This window comes from Ambystoma mexicanum, chromosome 6q, assembly GCF_040938575.1.
Source record: "Ambystoma mexicanum isolate Mex_15411 chromosome 6q, UKY_AmexF1_1, whole genome shotgun sequence".
NCBI lineage: Eukaryota > Metazoa > Chordata > Amphibia > Caudata > Ambystomatidae > Ambystoma > Ambystoma mexicanum.
In genome coordinates this window covers 1619357153-1619373681 of record NC_090937.1, presented here as the reverse complement: position 1 = coordinate 1619373681, position 16529 = coordinate 1619357153, and the positions used below count along the sequence as shown (strand labels likewise).

Below are 16529 nucleotides of genomic sequence, written 5' to 3'. Positions count from 1 at the left end.
ATTTTACTAGGTCTATTAGTAATGACAGGATTTATGCAAACACTCACTTTCAGATATGTTTAGTATTATTGAGTATGTGCTGCATTGCCCATATATATACAAAATGCAATGAAAAACAGCAAACTGTAACATTTCTGACTTTGACAATGCTTGTTTTAAAAAATGTGTTTTAAATATGCTTGGGAACGTCCAAGGGTTTTAATAGAAAATGTAAGTATTTAATAGAAAATGTGCGCAGTTTTAGCTTGTGTGTGTGTGGGGGGGGGGGTTGCAAACAAAATCAATATTTCTATTGGGAGCAGAATTCATTCTAAAATGTGGGACTACCACCAAGGCCGCTATAGGGCAGGAGCTCTAGGACCGCCCGGAAGCCCAGCAAGCAGCGGGCTGGGACTTGCAAGTGTAGCGGAAAGCCTTGGTCTATTGGAGGCAGCTTCTGCTGACAGAGGGGGTGGGGTGGGGTGGAGCGGGGGGGTTCAGAGGTCGCCAGAAGCAAAGCTCGCCCAGTTCCTGCTCGTGCGCTTCACTGCACACTTCTTGGAAGTCTCTTGGTATGTATTGGCCACTCTGTCTTGCCTCCTTCGTAAGGTGCTATATCAGCCTCTCTTTAAAAGTATGCATCCACCTAAAACGGGGTGTTGGTGTTGGGGCCCCTCTGAGCACCCCTCTACGGGGTTATTGGGTAAAAGAAGTATAATGATTGGAGACGCGTCCGGGTTACTATTATGGGCATAATGCATTTAAAAGGTAAATTAGAAAATTCAAAGTCATCAAAATATTAAGCGCCTTAAAGCGACCTTGTGTTTCCCTGCTTGCTCTGTGCTTTGCCGTTTTGCCTCCTGCGCTCTCTTGCTCTTTGGCCAAACTGCCTCTGTTGTCTGTCAAGCTTCCCCCTGTGTTTCCCATGTTCTTCCCCATCCGCTTTAATTTTAAAAAAAAATGTTCACTCTGTTGCACTTTCAGTGAACAGAGCAACACCACTTCCTCATAGCGCCCAGTCAGTCTGTTGCTCATTTCAACCCTTGCCCTCGCCTGGGGTTCCTGTCTACAGGTAGGGGGAGGTGAAGAGGTGTGGGAAAAGAGAACAGGGGCGGGGGGGTGGGGAGGTAAAGAGAATGCTGCTTAAAGTAAATGCTCTTATCATGATTCAGAAATGTGAGTGTCAAATGAAATGTCAGAAACTTGGCAGGCCTCTTAAAAAGGACAGTGGGAATTCCTGGCTACCTTGCAGGGAGTGACTTCTATAGCATCTCGTGACTGCAAAGATTTACGCGCTGGGTGCAGTGTATCAAGGTGTGTTTCTTTAATATTCATAAAGTAGACACACCGTCTAATGAAGTGGTCAGCCGACACGTGTTTCAAACCTCAAGGTTCTTTCTCAAGGCAGGTGGGTAAAATAGATCTTGGCTTTACAGAAAGAAGGTAGCGTGTGGCAGAGTATTCAAGGGTTGAGCTGGTGGGATTTCATGGCTGTTGCCAAGCGTTTGCCACGAATGCTGCAAACGAGCGAGGGGCTGCGCACCGGACTGAATGGAGGTTTCTTCTAATTAAAAAAGGGACACTGGCAAGAAATGTTAGAGGGAATGTTCAAATTAACTCTTGTCAGCCCAGAACACAATCTAATACCAAGAGACGCACATTGCAGAGACTGAAGAGGTGCCCAGCAATAGTAAGGTGCACCAGCCAGGCACTGCGTGGATGCCCTGTCTCTCATAACACAGACTAATGCCATGGCATACATGCGCCATGCCACCATTGCAGAGACAGAAGAGGTGCCCAGCAATAGTAAGGTGCACCAGCCAGGCACTGCGTGGATGCCCTGTCTCTCATAACACAGACTAATGCCATGGCATACAGGCGCCATGCCACCATTGCAGAGACAGAAGAGGTGCCCAGCAATAGTAAGGTGCACTAGCCAGGCACTGTGTGGATGCCCTATCGTAACACAGTCTAATGCCATGACATACATGCGCCATGCCACCATTGCAGAGACAGAAGAGGTGCCCAGCAATAGTAAGGTGCACCAGACAGGCACTGTGTGGATGCCCTCTCATAACACAGTCTAATGCCATGGCATACATGCGCCATGCCACCATTGCAGAGACAGAAGAGGTGCCCAGCAATAGTAAAGGGCAACCTGGACAAATGGGAAGGTAGGCTATAGGTTAGACTATATGTTTGCAAATAAAAAACTAAGCCAATCTATGATCTATTTTGAACACGTAGATACCACTTTGAGTGACCATACACCCATCAGGGGTACATTTTTTAATGGCCCGAAAAAGCAAAGTTGGGATGTGGGCAATGTGGTGGATATTCAATTTTCTGCAGGTGGAAACAGGATCACTTGGTCGGATAAAAATTTAATTATCTTTAATGAGCTGTTTGATCGCCTGATCATTGATGGTCAGGATATTGCACGTAACGGCCTCAATCTGATAACGAATTTGTTGGGAATAATACGGAGGACAAACAGCAACCTTATTGTGAAAAATAAAAAGGGAAAAAACCATTCCCACAAATTTGATCAAGTGATTTATGACAGGAAAAAAGAAATGATGGGTGAGATTCGTAAACTAAAGCAGACATGTGACTTAGATGACGAAGAGAGAAGTAAGAGAATCAGTAATATAAAGACACAATATAAAAACTGGCTAAAGGATTATAAGTATAGTACTAATAATGTTAATTGGAGGTGTTTATATAAGATATGTAAAACCCATGACTCAAAAAACTTTTGGTACTTATATCGACAATTCTTGATGGAGGAAGATTGTAGGGAAAATACTAATGTGAGCCAGGAGGCTTGGAAGCAGTACATTACTGATCTCTACTTCAAGATCAGTGATATGTCTGCTATTCCTACTGGTATAAATCCATACAGCTATAATACATTTCCCTTTGGTATTCTGGACATTATTAAAGTGATCTCTAAAATGAAATCATCACGAGCCCCCGGCCCAGACGGGTTAGCTAATGCTGTCATAAAACAAAATCCCATGAAATGGGCAGTGACTTTGCTCCAGCTATTCACTGGTATATGGGAGACAGGCCGCATACGGATAGCTGGAGGAAAGCTATAGTAGTCCCTATTTTTAAAAAAGGGGACAGAAAATTGCCCGATAATTATAGATTGCTGGCCATGGCAGACAGTAGCTGTAAGATCTTCTGCTCCCTGTTAGTTGACAGCTTAAATAACTGGATAGAGGAAAAGGGTCTTCTGTCTGCTCTCCAAACTGGCTTCCGCAAAGGATATAGCACCCTTGATAATCTAATAATGTTGAAACACATTATAGCAGGGTCTAAGGATAAGGGGGAAAAACTATATATGTGTTTCGTTGATTATTCGAAAGCCTTTGATAGTGTTAATAGGGGACTTTTGTGGAAGAAATTGAGAGAGAAAAAGATCTGCCCCAAAATTTTGCATTTTTTGGAAGAAATGTATAGGGAAACTACTGTCTCCATATGTTTGGGCGATCACCTGAGATCGCTACTAATACTGGACTGAAGCAGGGATGTGTCACATCGCCTATATTGTATAACATGTATGTTTCAGATATGTGGGAAAGCTTTACCATCATAAATAACTTCCCACCAATAGTGGCGGGAAACCCATATGTGGCCTTATGTATGCAGATGACACCGTCCTCTTGGATAAGACTCCGATAGGGCTGCAAAGAATGTTGAATGGCCTACTAGCCTACTCTGAAGCGAATAACCTTAGTATTAATATTAATAAGACTAAGGTAATGGTATTCGGAGCTACAAAGTTAGAAAAGAAAAAACTTTCCCCAAGATGGCAGATAAACTCTATTAAATTGGAGGTTGTTGAGGCCTATCCTTATTTGGGGTTGCCTATTCTGAGCAATCCCTGCATACATTTTTTCCAGGAGGCGGTTAATCTAAAAGTACTAAAGAAATGGAAAGTCATAAGGAAATATATGACCAGTAAAGGCGGCCACTCAATCGAAGGTTTACTTGAGATATACAAAAGCTGCATTATACCTGGTATTCTGTATGCGCTGGAAACAGTAGAAAGTAAATATCTGAGTAAACTACACCTACTTGAAGGGAAGATCTGGAGACCAGCCCTAGGACTCCCCAATTCAGTACCAATACAAGCTATAAGGTGCGAACTGGGGCTCATATCCCTCTTGACTCTGTGGAAAATCGAATGTTGCAAACTCTATTTTAGAATAATCTCAGGGGACGGGGATAAAGGAAGTCTGCTTAACCTTATAAGACAAAATAAAAGTGAAGGCAGATTTAAGAATTCCTATATGCTAAATCTTCAAAAAACAGCATTATCTTTTCTGGAAGCCCTTGGCTATAATGAATTTATGGGAAAAGATAACCATTTGTGGATCAGTCTATCTCCTGGGAGCTTCAGGCTTATAACGCTCCTGGGCTTGGCAGTGTTCTGGGCGTTCCCTGCCCACCATGTATGCATCATGGTCCTGCCCCCAGGGTATATTGGCTCTGCATTGCAGTGGCAGCTTCCATTCTCTGCTGCCTCTCTCTGGCTGACCAGATCCCAGTGCATAACTTGTTTCATATTCTTTGCTGTTCGACAACAGGTAAGGCTCTTGATCCTTCTATGTCTCTCCTTGCAATGAGAGACACCATTGCATTGGTCCTGCGATTCTAGTTTCAAGGAGGGGTCCACAGCTAAGCATATTTTAAGGTTCTTTTTTAGTCAAACATGTTATAACCTCCCATGTATGCAACAACCACGTGGGCCATCGGTCTTAAGGGAGAGGCTATGGGATTGCTCAACTGTGAGTCCTTGTCCACTAAGGGAGGGTCACCGACAGTGAGATCCCGATTGCCAAACCCCTAGAGTGTTTTGAGTAGCGGGCTAATCTCCCTAGTCTTTCAAGGTCGTTGGTTATTTTGAGCATAAGTGTCAGGCCTAGAACAAGAAGTCCAGTGCTCGGGCCGATTAACTTGAGGCAAGACTCAACTGCTTCAAAACCATTGGGCTCAGTGTGCAATTGGCCTGTCTTGGTAGATTTGCATGTCGTCGACATAGGACTAGAAATGTAGTTTTTGTTGTGTCAGCAGGTCTTCCAAAGGTTTCACAAATATATAGTTACAGTCAGCCCTACAGATAAGGGGTTGATTGGACACTCTTACTCCCTAAAAATAGGCAAATACTCCCAAAGAATAAAAGTAGGGAGTAAAAATACTCCCAACAGGAAACACATTCATAGGAGCTTGTGTCCCTGCTTTCACCAGCACATCTAGCTCCATGGATATATTTGGGCCAGTAGTACGCATAATGCAAGTGAAAAAGCCACCATTATTACTGTCTGATTTGAAGAGGTACAAATGTGTCTTTTAATGTACATGAATATCCAGCTGCAAATAAATATTTAGTGCAAAAACCTTTCTGATTTACAGTGAAAACATTTTTACTTGCTTAGAAAATACTCCCATTGGGAATGGGACTTAACCTTTTACCTCCTTAACAATGATTTTCCACCCAAATTTAAAAAACAGAGAGTAAAATACTCCCACTTAAAAATCGTATCTCGAGCACTGGTTTCAGTGTTGGTGGGGGAAGCGGTGTAGTAATCCCCTTGGGTTAGTACAGGTCACCCATCTGGAATCGAGGCAAACTCTTCCAGCTTCACTGTTTGTTTCCGCTCTGCGAGCAATGAAGTGGACCACATTAGAGCTCGGTCAACACACTGGCCTTCATGTGGAGTTGTAGCAGGAAGCACCCTTGGATTGTGTCAATTGCCACTATTAGACCCAGCATAATTAGCATGCAGAGATTGTTTGTTGTCTGGTAGTGTTGCAGCATTCCAATACTCTCACCAGACCAGATTCTGTGCCATGGTGGCGCTGGATGACGTATTCACATGGGTCAATAATTTTGCGGTCAACAAGCTTCTGGAGTTTTGCAATGTTGGCTCTAGCATATAGAACACTACTCTTGAACGGCCTGTCTCTTACCCCTCACACCTAATTTTCCTTTTCCCCTGAACCCCTCACATCAACCCCCCTCCATCCCCCCCAACTATTTGTCATATGTCTCCTGCAGGAATGATGCATTCCACTGAAGGTGCATTGTCTGTACTGGGGGAGAATTGGGGAACAAGGATAAGCTCTGAGATGACTGATCGGGTCCTGATAGACGTCATAAGTGACCAGAGGATCAGATTGCAGGGTCTCCAACTGCATTTCTAATTCATTACCTGCTTCGGTTAAGCCCCCCCATTGAGAGGTTCATTGCTATTAGCATCCCGCAATGTCATACCAGGATGCAAACACACCATCTCTCAACATGAAAAAAACTCCAATACAAGATGGCTGCCATGGAAGAGGGAGAAGGGAACTACACCTAGACCCTTCTCCATTTCCATGGCAGCCATTGCCGAGTCGGGACGTGCCAGGAATGCTAGTTTTCCCGGCAGGGGACAAGGGTGGCGCCAGGCAAGTGGGGCTGGGGTGAGGCGGAGTTAAATATGTGGAGAAGGGTGTAGAGATTGGTGGGAAGGGGACACATGGGGAGTGCAGCTGCGCACTTACCTTGGTCCCGGCGGGGGTAGATGGTGGACTCCAGTTCTGAGTAGGCTCGGAGCCAGGGTTTTACGGTGTGGTAAAGCCCCTGTTCTGAGCCTCCTAATTGGCTCCTCAACCCCGCTCCCCTTGCCGGGTACTAGTTATTAATGTTTGTCTGATCAGTGGCCCGCATGCAAAATTATACGTTGCCTTGGTGCTCACAGAAGGCATTGTTCATTGATTTTAATTTGAGCGCGTCTGTTTCCAAGAAGTTAGAACATTGTGAGAAACAAAATAGTGGGTGTTTTTTTTTTTTTTTTTAATTTTCATTTAGTTTGAACAAACTTTTGAAAAAGAACTTTTTACTTAAAAAGATAGAAAAAAGAAGAGAGAAATACACATACTAAAAAAGGAAAGACACAAAGCTTATTGACTTTACTTGCAGTGTCTCTTTAACCTTATTTTGGTCTTAGTCCTTATTCATTGTCACTGGGTTGCAACTATATTTCTTAGTTCCTCTGTATGTTGTTGCTTATGATTTCATTGTGCAAGTTTTCTCCCTTGATTTGTTGCTGGATCGGGCTCGCCTTTGGAAATGATAGGTCTCATTTCTAATTGATTCTGTAATATATCTAAGAATCGCGTAAGCGCAATCAGCACTGAGTTGCTTTCGGTCAGGTGTAATAGCCTCCACCACTCCTCAGTGGTCAGCGTCTGGTAGTTTTCCATCACTTTCCCTAAACAGTTTTCACGTTGCATATTCAATTCGGAACATTTTAGGACAAGATGTTTTAGGTTTTCGTCTCCTTCCGCACAAAATCTACACAGTACATTTACCTTTGGGATTGAGCGCCTGGTCCTCAAAATTTCTTTTGTTTCTATGATGTTCAGGCGAAACTTCAAGTTTGCATGGTGATAAAACCAGATATTTCTGGAGTGTGTTCCGTTTTTTTGCTTCTTTAGGCTGATTTCGCATGGATTTTTGTGATGCTCTTTTCTCGCATCTCACCCAATTTTGATCTAGCAGTTCTTTTTTTACAGAATCCGGATTAGACCAGAGTGTGGTCTCTTCTGTGCCCAATTGGTTAAGAATCTCTCTGCACTGTTGTTTCCAATCTCTTAGGGCTGATTTTTTTCCTATCTCATTTCCCATCAGGATTTTGAAGGTTGGCAAGTTTGCTTCGTTTTTCCTGAAGAGCAGTAGTTTATTCCATATGATCCTTGCATTCAGGGTGGACATCCCTACTTCATACAGGACACAAGATGTCGAGTACTTTGAGGTATCTGGAGGATTTTTTTCCAAAAAAATCCTTCGCATCTGGCCCATATCTTGGCCCATATCTTGTGGCCACAGCCAAACATGTTCTCTGCCCCGTAGGTTAGAATCAGTGTCACTTTATTTTGATAACATTTCCTCACTGGCTCGCACATGAATTTCCCAAATTTCTTTTGCATTACGATTCCTTGAGTGGTAAGTTGCCTACAGCTATTTAAGATTTTTTCCATCATCGGTTCGTCATTTACGCTGGAGTTGATTAGTGTGCCTAAATATCTTGTATAATGTACTTTCTCCAGTTTTGTCTTTCCCACGAACCAGCTTGTACTGTACTTCAATGGCTTCCTTCCTCTTTTATTTTCTAGGACTAGGATTTCCGATTTAGCTACGTTTATCTCTAGTCCGAGATCTTCTGTATAGTTCTTTAATGCTGTTAATTTGCGCTGCAAACCGATTGGTGTACGATCTAAGATCACCATATCGTCGGCGTATAGGATGTGATGTAACTGGAATCCATTAATGCTTGGTGGGAATGAGATCACGGTTGCAAGGGCTTTTTCCACTTCTGAGATGTAGAAGTTAAACAGGGTCGCCACTAATGGGCAACCCTGTTTTACACCTCTCTCTGTGGGAATTGGTTCAGATACATTTCCTTTGCTATCTAACCGTACTTGAATGTAGGTGTCTGAGTAAAGTTCCTTGATGGCAGCAATTAGGCACTCGTGGCAACCTCTTTCTTTTAATTTGAACCATAAGATTTCTCTGTTTACTCCGTCAAACGCATTTGCCATGTCAATAAATGCTAGGTAGATTTTCTGACCTGCTCGGATGGCATCGATTTTCAATAAGTTTAGTATTAGAAGGTTCGTGCTGCATCCTATTCCTTTAACGAACCCGGACTGGCGTTCATCATATATTTTTTCTTGGTTAATCCAGGTTGTTAGTTGGTTAAGGAGTTGGGTTGCAAACACTTTTCCTACAACGTCAAGGAGGGCTATGGGCCGATAATTTGCCGGGTCAGAGCGCAGACCTTTTTTGAATATAGGCACAATGATCCCTGATTTCCAGGTTGCAGGGATCCTTCCTTCTTTTATTATTGCCTGGAATAAGATGTCACAAAATTCGGACCATTCTTCAATATTTTGTTTTAAGTTGGCATTGGAGAGTCCGTCGGGTCCTGCCACTCTAGATGCGCTACTCTTTTTAATTGTAGCTCGAATGTCCGCTTTATCTATTTCAATATCCCATGGTACTTTTGTTTGGCACTCAGTTTTACATGTTCTTTCTCTTCTTTTGAATAGGTTTTTATAATGACATTCCCAGTCGTTTTCTGTTACCATATTCGTTATCATGGCTTTTTCTGAGTTGGTTGATTCATTTATTAGGGCCCAAAAGCCTCGGGAGTTCCTTTGATTCAGTGCCTTCAGCATTATTTCGGCATCTCTTTGCTCCATCTTTGCTCTGTGTTGTTTACACCAGTTGTTATATTGGTTCTTTGCTCTTTTTGTTGAGCCTTTAGTCAATTCTCCTTTTCTCGCAAGAATTTCTCTTAAGGTTTTCCTTAGTTCTCTCTTCTTTATCGCTACTTCTGTGTCATACGCATGCTTTCGATAGTTTTGAGTCCTTTTACAGAACTTATTTTCAGTTTTGTGGATTTCTAGCAACTGCTGATATTCGATTCCAACAGTTGAACTTTTTACCTGGCGTCTTTTCAGTTGGTCAGATATCTCCTTGATGTCCGTTTTTTTTAGCCTTAATCTGTTTATCCCTGGTCTCAATGAGATGTCACAACACCACGGTTCCCTTTTCTTAACTTTGATCCATTTCCATTCTGTCGATATGATGTTATGGTCACTTTGATTGTCTTTGGTGACTTTAAAGGAGATTATTTCGTGTAATATGTTTTCAGAGACAAAGATATCATCTACTATAGATCTCTGATTTCCTCTTTCCCATGTCGGCTTTGCCGGAATGTCTCCTCTTGTTGCTCCATTGAGCATTGAGAGATTTCTGAGTGACATTTCTTCTAGCCAACAATCATTTTTGTATCTTTCACTGTCAGTCTTTGTTGTTCTCTGTTGGTCCAATTCAATTAACTTCATATTGAAGTCTCCACACAACAAAATTACTGCTTTTGAATCAGTTGTCAGAATGGAATTGATGGCTTCAATGATGTCATCCTCAAGCTTTTGATTTGAATTTAGTGTTGAATTCCAATAAATATTTAGTATGTGCACTTGGCGGGACGGCTTCTCTTTCAGCTCCACTTGCTCTACACAGACTTCTTAAAGGAAAGGTGACCAGATGCGGGCCGATTTGATTCTTAGACCGCTTGTTCTCCTAATTAGAGTCGATTGACCTGACATTGGCCGCCCTTTTTTTTGTTTTATAGCTGGATTTATTGCTACTTCGAATCCATCCACACATGGCATGGTGGTGATCCATGTCTCTTGTAAGCATGTCAAGTCTGCCTTTTCTAAGATTGCAGGAGGGGAACTTAGGAGATGTGAAAATCCTCTAGTATTCCACGAAGCTAACACTAGCTTCGTTATCTCCTCGTGGCATTAGCTCTTCTTTACATTGTTTAACGATTTTGCTTCTCCTTCCCTATCGTTCCGTTCTATATCGCTGCTTCTCTCCTCATTTGATTTGTCCCGATTTTCTATTGTTATTTTGATTTTCTTCTTTCTTATCTGGTCAGGTAAGCATGTTTTTTCTGCACCGCTATCTTCGTAGGTTAGCTTGGCGTTATTATCGCACTCCTGAGTTGCTCTGTTTTCTATTGTTTTATTTGACTGAGACTCTTTTTCCTTTATTTTCAGTGCTTTTACATCTTTTGTTTTTTCATAACCCTTGTCCCCTAGTGTGTTGTCAACTTCATACACTTGATATCCCTCTTCCAGAAGTTGTCTTTCGCTCATCATAAGTAGTTCTGCGTCTTTTTTATCATCGATGTGTAACAGCACAAATTTCTGGTTCATATCAGGGATGATTTCTACACGATTAATCCGTGAACTCTTTATTGCTCTTAGCACTGGTATTTTTTGGAATATCTGTAGAATGGTGTATCGGTTCAGAGGAGTATCACTTTTTTTACATACCATCTTTTCGACTAATATTCTGCATTGATGGTTCGTGACATTCTCATCGACGTTTGTGATGTTTTTCCGTGGCTTAGCTTGCTCTTCAACGCTTTCCTTGATCGCCAGTTCAGCTCTTACTGGTTTCTTCATTTTCTCTTTATGGGATCATAGTTCCGTTTTGTTGTTCTCTCGCTCGTCTGTTGATGAGTCTTGTGTTTCTTCCTTATTCATAAAGATGATTTTTGGGGTCAGCATACTCTTTCGCCTTTTCTCTTCCAAAGTGAGGAAGATTAGAGGATCTTCAGCTTTTTTTGTCAACTTTCTTTGTCGTAGGCAAGGCTTTTTTAGGAGTTTCTGGCCACAAAATCACTCTTTTGCTTGTCATTTCTGCCTCTCTCTCGTTCTCGCACTCTTGGGCCTGCGGTTTTGGTGTAGTTACCACAAACTCGGGGACTCCTTGCCCTTTGGCTTTGTTTGCCACTTTGGCGTTCTCTTCTGTGTTCTCTTCTTTATCTCCATCGGATATGCTGTAAGTTGAGATATTCAGCAATTCCTCATCGTCACTATCGGCAGCTAGCTCGGCTATGCTTTCCATCTGGGAGGTGACATCCTCATTCCGAATTTCTGATTGGGCCTTTCCATCCACGGGTACTATATCATCAACCTTTTTTTTCCCTTTCAGTGCCGGTTGCTCAGAGTTATTCACTGTTATATTTAGTGCTTAAATATTCCTGAAGAAATTTGCTGAGCTACGGGTATTCTTGCTCTTTTGGGCTTGTTGATTCTTTGTTTTTCTTTTGCAATCTATCTGTTTTGAATTGTCTCTATTTGTCTTCATCCCTTTACTCACTCCCAATGGAGCTTTCGATTGCTCAAATATGTTGAACCACTCTCCATCCGTCTTTTTTGCTGTAATAGAGGTTGCATTGCTTGTTGCTGTCTTTCCATTTGCATCATTGTAATTTTGGTTACTTTGTGGCTCTGCAGCAGAGGAGACTTGTTCTTTGTCAGCTTCTAGTTTCTTTTGGGAATTAGTCCTTGCAACCTCTTTTTCAGGCACTGCCAATAAGGTAGTCGATTTAGATGACCTTTCTTTCGAACTTATCTCATTCTCTCGAATTTCTTTCCTTCCGTGGTCACAATCTTCAGCACTTATTAGTAGCACCTTGTCTTAAATGCAATTTTGCATAGAACCCTTTTTCTCTGCATCTCTCGTTTTCTCCAGAGGTTGTTTGTTTATTTTAGGATTCTCTCTTGTTTCCAATGGCTCCAAATTGGTCGTTGGATTTGTGCTCGTTTGATCTTTCTTGGAAACTCGCTTTTCATTTTGATCACTCCTTCCTTCTCGTTCATTTTGGAGAAGCGTGAGGGCTTGTCTCGTCACTTCAGCCAAGAGTTTCTTGTCCTCAGAGTTGTTTCTTAACGATTCTTTCAACGCTGTTAGCGAAATATCGTTCCATCTTTTAGATAACAGAATCTCAGATGACATCTCCTTTAAGTCAGTCTCTAGTTTTATCATTTTAGAGTTCAATAGGGCAATCAGAGTCGTTTGGTCTCTACAGTTCTCATTCAGGTTCTCAAACAACTTCAGCAATGGGGCTACCGCTATCGTTGTAGCTGACATCAAAATGGGACTCAACTTTGAAATTATTGCCTCAGTATAGGGCGAGATACCTTCTGGGTCATTTCTTTCCTTCGGTGGTGACTCATTAGACTTCCGTCGACTTATCTCTTTGAGAGTTATTGCCTCATCCTCACCCTCTGACTCTGAAATTATGGAAGTACACCATTTTGTCTTTTTAGGGGATGGCATCTCTTCTGATTTTTTTTGAACACCTGTGGTTCTTCTTTGGGTTCTGCTTTTGCATCGTTTATCCACATTTCCCTCATCACTCTCAGAGCTTTCTCTTCTTCGACTCCTCTTCTGAGACACTGTGATTTCTTCATTTCTGGATTCGAATGCTGGGGAATTTGCTTCAAGGATCATTACTTCATGAATGCTCTTCTGTTTAGGACACTGGATCTCCGCGAGTAGTGGGCTACCCCCGTTAGAGTTTAATTGTGAAGGTCTCCGTGACTGTATTAAGCTGGCATTCATCCTTGCCAAGTCTTTTAGTACTTGGTCTGCAATCCCTAGTGAATTTCTTCTTTCTCCTGGATTTATGTTAATTTTCGATCCTGTGTTTTGTGGTGCAGTTTTTTTCTTCCATTCATCGTGGGATGACCATGTCTCAACAATTTCATCCATTCTGTTAGAGGCATCAGGACCTTCATTTGCTTTTGGTTTAACTAGAGGTGGTTTGTGTATCTCTGCCACCTTTAACCATCCCAATAGTTTTAATGATGAACTCGAATTTCGTTGCTCATCCGAGTTCGAGGGTCTTTGATATTTCGTAATGTTTTTATTCGTGAGCTGTCGCATGGAGCCAGTATCTTGGGTCTTCTCGCCGTCCCTCGGCTTACAGGGAGTGGTAGACTTCTCGGACTGCATATTCGCAGCCTGATGAATCATTGCCGCACATATTTCTGTGTTCATATCACCGGTCCGCTTATCCTCCGACTTTCCATTCGCACCCAGCGCGGTTTCTGCCTGGGCCTCCGCGCCCTTTCCTGGCGTCGCGCAAGATTTACTGTTCTGTATCGCTGGGGTTCTCGGTTGTTTGTCTCCATTATCTTGTCTCTCTCCCACAGTAGACCCATCATTTTCTTTCTCTTCATCCTCGTCTAGCTCACTTTCACTTTCGGTGTCACTTCTTACATCTATGGTTTCGTTCGCCATGTTAGTACCTCTCTCTCGGGACAGCTGAACCGCCACCACGTTCCCGCGGGATGACTCAGACTCGGGCGACTCGTCACCGAGTCGAGTCCGCTGAGATGAAACAGCGGACATCATCCCAGATCCCCCCTCCCGGGGAGACTCACCCTCCTCATCCGTGGCGGCAGCAGCAGAGGTATGCATTGTATATCTTATTTTTCCGTTGCGATTTTCATTTACACTTGACACACACACTGCGTTCAGCCCACGCTTGGCTTGCGCTCGTGTGTTTGCTTTATTTGTGATGCCCCTCGTGGTCATTGACATTATTAGTGTTTAACGGTATTGAGAATGTCTGTGCTGGGCTAGGCACCACGCTATGGGGGGCAGCCTACGCCTGATCGCGCGCTTGCCCGAACTCTTACGGTGTTCTTGGGTAGCTGCAGAGGACGGGCGATAACAGTTCGATGCGCCAACAGCTGATGTTGCCTTTCCTCGCGAGTCCTTCGAGTCCCCAGGGAACACAGGCAACACACTCTCGCACACTCCGCTACGCTCCGTAGCAGTGGGGGTTTTTGAATTCTTGCTCCGCCTCCAGCCTCCAGAAATTGTAATGGTAAACAGACTTGCCAGTCACAGGCAACACACTCTTGCACACTCCGCTACGTGGGTGTTTTTGGAAAAAAAAGCTATTAGAAACATGAAACTATATATTTGCACTAGCATTGTAAATTTGGCTTTTTTAATATTTTGCAATGTTCTTTTCTTTTTGGTGTTGTAAATCTTTATTCTTATTTATTCAAACAAAATGAAACAACCGGGAAATGCAAGTACACCATATCGTCTGGTAGCAACTGTTTGTAAGATCACCATGCCATGTAGATCCTCCCTTGCAGATCTCCCTCACCCCTTCCTATCGATATCTCTTCCCAGCATACTGTGATTGATGGAAGATGTTGCTCCCCGGTCTCCAAATAATAGGGCTCCATTATTTTGCCCGAATGGTCATCCAGATCAGTTCAATGATCTGTTTAGATTCATAAAGCATGTGTGTAAGCCTTTCCATTTGATAAATGTCTCACACTCTGCTTACGCAAAACAAAAGAGGTGATGGCTGGATGGTTTGGAATTAATCCCAACCTATGGGATTGGAATTAATCCCAACCTATGGGATTGCTCTGGACAACACTCCCGACCATCGTTCTTCACCTAACAACCAACTACAAAAGGGAAAAGACCATATGCAAATAAGCCTGATTTGCATATGGTCTTTCCCCTTTTGTAGTGGCTTGGCAGGTGAAGAACAATGGTCTGGAGGGTTGCCTCAGAGGTTAGGATGAATTCCAAACCTTCCAGCCATCACTTCTTTTGTTTTGAGGAAGTCACACTTTGCTTTGCCATTTCTTCTTCATGGGAGGCCCTGCCTTCTTCCAGAACTGTGCCACACAGCTTGTTGCTGCTATCAGCAATTTATTTGACATGTGTCCCAGCATGTGCTCCCCATCACCTTCTCTGCTTAGACCCAACAAAACAAGCTCTGGTGTCACCCTTTGTGGTTCCTCCTCCAGGTCCTTAATCCATAAAAGAAATTCATTCCAGTAGTCCTGGATCTCACCACATATGCCATGAAAATCGGCATTCGCCTGACCACATCTCCAGCAAGCTGAACACATATATTTTCACTATTTGGATTCCCAGTATGAGGAGGAATATTCATAGAATGTGAATCCATGTAAGGTCCCATGCTGTAGAATATCATGGATGTAGGATCTTAATCTCCTGCCACTCATATTGCAGAGAGAAGGCGGATTTGAGTGCCCTGCCACAAATTAGAGTCCATTCCTTGCCAGTTAGCTCCCTCTCCACGTCCTTTCCCTGGTGCGACCTACCCCTCACGTACTCCCTAGGTTCCACTGCCAACAAGTCTGTATTTAAGCTGGCAACCTGACCCCTCAAGCTCCTGTGTGCCTGAATGACCTTCTCAAAGGGAGTGAGGTCTCTACAAAGGTTGTCTAACCATTTTTAGTTTCAGCTATTAGGTGTCGCTTGTGACAACTATACACCAAAACTATTGCATTAGGGTACAGATAGGGAGAAATAGCATATGAGGGGGGATACATCACTTGTAGGTGTTTTTGCTTATTTACCCACCCATTGGCTGATTTCGCTAATCCTTGGCCGTTTCTACCCAGTTCCTGCCCCTCATCATCCAAAACACCTCCCTACAGAAACTCTTTGAGCTTGCTTTATTTAAGCCTTACCATCAAACGTTGCACTCAGTGGCTGCCAGTGTTCTTTCAAAGCATTCTTCTGAGAGTTAATGACTTAATTGGAGTAAACCCGCTACTGGTGTAATAAACATGTCTTACAAGGTCTGCCTTCAGCCACTCGATTTATAGGCCTTATGCATGTCTTTCCCTGATGTTCTGTTAAAAATAAGCATTGGCAAAGCCAACAGTTTCCAGTGTGTAAGTATTAGGCATTTGCCAGGCACTTCTTTTAAATGCCCAGGTACATGCACAAATTTGCAGCTGCTACCATCAATGGCCAGTTAGTACCACTACGGCTGCACCCGACTAGTGTTTTTAATTGGATGTATGGGAAATTTGGCAGCTGGGCAATACCCATATTTTCTCTGAGTTGTGCCATAGACAAATATTGAGCCCCCTTCCACAACTGACCATCACTTAATCACCCTGCCTCATACCATGATTGAAAGCGGAGGGTCTCGTAGCTCAAATACCTAATCCGGGGTGCCCATATGCAGCTTAGCGGGTAGGGCTGGGAAGTCACCATATACCATGGTTTCCCTCTCTCCAGATCTCCCACAATACCACAAGAAGCAGATTTTCAAAGACTCTTTTTGGAATTCTAGTCTGCGGGACCCAGAGCCACTCGCTCAGAG

The 16529-nt window shown here is 43.1% G+C and overlaps 1 protein-coding gene across 1 annotated transcript in view; it reads left to right on the top strand.

Annotated features, from left to right (window-relative positions):
• Positions 1 to 472: 472 nt before the first annotated feature.
• LOC138516917 (probable N-acetyltransferase camello) overlaps positions 473 to 16529 on the top strand; it is a 32922-nt gene continuing 16865 nt past the window's right edge. Inside the window, exon 1 of the mRNA XM_069632376.1 lies at positions 473 to 551. The gene's annotated coding sequence lies outside the window, so the exon portion shown is untranslated. The remainder of the gene's footprint in view (positions 552 to 16529) is intronic.